Raw genomic sequence first — 3117 nt, 5'->3', positions numbered from 1 at the left:
GGGATTTGGTAGGGTCTCAGTGTTACCTTGGCTCCGGGGATCGTGCGGATATGGTGATAGATCTCAGTCATCCGCCCCGGTTTTGTAGAGAACACATCTCGGTTGCGATTAATCATGTCGGCTGCCTCAATCTTTTGGATTGGCGTCAAGTTGGGTGATATCTTCACTTGCTCATGTAAGTTATCCTCCTCTGGAAGGGTCTCCTGGGTGACTAAGCATGCCTCTCGATCATGCCAAGGTTTTAGAAGATTGATGTGGTAAATTTGCTCTGGTTTCTTGCGGCCTGGCTGCCGCACCTTATAGTTTACCTCTCCCACAGCTTCAGTCACTTCATAGGGTCCCTGCCACTGGGCTAACAGCTTGCTTTCTGCTGTGGGCACCAGGACCATTACTCGATCCCCTGGTTGGAACCGGCGAAGCTTTGCTTGGTGGTTATAATGGATCCGTTGGGTCTCCTGTGCTTTCTCCAAGTGTTCCCGTACAATGGGTGTAACTCGGGCTATCCGATCCCTCATCTGTAGTACATGCTCGACTATGTTCCTTCCAGGATTTGGCTCCTCTTCCCAGGCTTCTCTGGCTATATCCAATATGCCTCGGGGATGGCACCCATATAGTAGTTTGAACGGAGAGAAACCTGTGGAGGTTTGTGGAACTTCTCAGATGGCGAACATGAAGTAAGACAATAAGGTATCCCAGTCTTTCCCATCTTGGCTCACCACTTTCCTGATCATGGCCTTGAGGGTCCTATTGAACCTTTCTACAAGGCCGTCTGTTTGTGGGTGGTATACAGAGGTCCGGAGGGCTTGTACATGGAGCAATGACCAGAGATCTTTCATCAACTTGGAAACGAAAGGTGTCCCTTGATCAGTCAGTATCTCCTTGGGTAGCCCAACCCAGGAAAAGATCTGTACTGGCTCCTTAGCTATTGTCTTGGAAGCTGTGTTGTGTAGGGGGACAGCTTCCGGGTATCGGGTTGCATAGTCTAATACAACCAGCACATGTTGGTGGCCACCGAGCTGTCTTCTCTAGGGGCCCAATCAGATGTATGGCTATGCGTTCAAATGGTACCTCTATTATTGGAAGAGGTATCAAAGGTGCCCATACATGTGGGCGAGGGCTATGTAGTTGACACTCTGGACAAGAAGTGCAGTATCGCCTGACATCTTCACGTACTCCTGGCCAGAAGAACCTCCGCAGGATCCTGGCCTAGGTTTTCTCTACCCGTAAGTGTCCTCCAAACAGGTGACTGTGGGCAAGGCTCAATATGGCTTTTTGATGTTTTCGTGGCACCAAAAGTTGATGTATCTCCTGCTCCTGCATTTGTATCACATGGTACAGGAGATCTTTCTTCACTATAAAGTAGGGACCTGGAACCCGGACCTTCCCCTCCACTGGTATCCCATCTATCTCAGCCACCTCTTTCCTGACTTTATCATATCTAGGGTCCTCTGCCTGGTGCCATCCGAAAGTCTCTCTCTCATGACTAACCTGCCTGAGCTCCCAGGGGCCGGCTTCTGCTTCTTCCAACGGCTCGTTGCCATCATGGCTGGGGCCAGCCTCTGGCTCACCTTCTGTGTTGGTAGTTTCTCTGACGGCTGCTTGTGTCCATCTGCCTACTAGCATGGTCTTCTGGCCCTGGGTCAGGATCCGGGTTTCCAAGGCCTTCGCGGCCTTTCTTTCCTTTTTTGTCTTCCGGGCCTCTTGGGGGGCTGAGTATAGATCCTGAGAAAACTCTGAAAACATTGGGGGTTGACATTCCCCCAGTGATGAGTCACCGCCAACAGGGTCTTCACCTCCCTCCAGCCTCTCCGGGGGGAGTAAATCATCAAACCCTGGATAGTCCCTCCCAATAACTACAGGATATGAGAGTTTAGGAACTACGCCCACTGTCACCTTAATGCGGTTCTCCTGAACCTCTATCTCCACTGGGATGGTGAGGTAATGACTCACGGCCCCATGCACACACGTCACTGCTACATGTTTGGCTTGCAGCAGCTGGTTACTTTTTACCAGCTTACCCGATATAAGGGTGATAGCACTCCCCGAGTCCACAAGTGCTGTAGTCTCTACTCCATTTATCTTCACCAGCCTGGTGTAGTTATGCGGGGCTAATGCGACGCCCGCAAGGTGAATAAGGGAGCATGGGACTTCCCAATCCCCCAAGTTGCATTGTATAGGCTCTTCGGTGCTGAGACACTGTGCTGCTTTGTGTCCCCACTCCCCACATGCATAACATCTATAATTGTTTCTAATCCTTCTCCTATCATGTGGGCTAGGGGGTTTAGTCCCAGGGTTCCCCCCCACTCAGGCCAATCCCTTCCTTCTGGAGTCTCTGCTGGTTTTCAGCCCCCCTCTTCCTCCACCTAGGACTCCTCAGGGGTTTGGCTGGCCCACCTTCCAGGGCTGGGGTTGGGTGTTTGCTACAAAGGGGGCTTTCCTTGGGTAGTCGGGTCAGTTCCCTGGTTGTCATGCATCTTTATACCAGTGTGATCATCTCGTCATAGGTGGATGGATCGCTCTGGCCTACCCATTTGCGGAATCTGGTGGCAGTGCCCTCATGTACCAGTCGATGACCAGAACCTCTAGTATCTCTTCCGGACTCCAGGACTCTGTTTGCAACCACTTTCGTGTGAGATAGATGAGGTCATACAATTGGGACTGTGGGGTTTTGTCTTCCTGGTACCTCCACTCATGATACCACTGGGCCTGCACTGTGGTCATTACTCCAGATCTGGCCAGGATCTCTGCCTTCAACTGGAAGTGGTCTGCTGCAGCCTCTTCAGGCAGATCATGGTAGGCCTTCTGGGCCTCCCCACACAGGAATGGGGCAAGGATGCCAGACCACTGATCGAGGCCAGGCCTCCCATACGGCTGTCCTCTCGAAGGCCAGAAGGTATGCCTCTACATCATCCTCCTGCATCATTTTCTGCAGCCAGTGGCTGGCCCGTATGAGCCGTGTCCCATCACGGCCACGGCTCAGCTCTGTAAGGGTCTTTACCTGGTTTACCAGTTCCTGCAATATAGCTTGGTCTTGAGCAGCTTGGTCCATCAGCAGGCGATTAATCTCTTGCTACGGCCACACTGCTTCTTGCTGGGCGGCTGCCTGGACACGGGTAG

Source organism: Chelonoidis abingdonii, chromosome 5 (genome assembly GCF_003597395.2).
Source record: "Chelonoidis abingdonii isolate Lonesome George chromosome 5, CheloAbing_2.0, whole genome shotgun sequence".
Classification (NCBI taxonomy): Eukaryota; Metazoa; Chordata; order Testudines; family Testudinidae; genus Chelonoidis; species Chelonoidis abingdonii.
The sequence above is the reverse complement of the archived record's forward strand: the minus strand, read 5'-3'. Positions refer to the sequence as shown.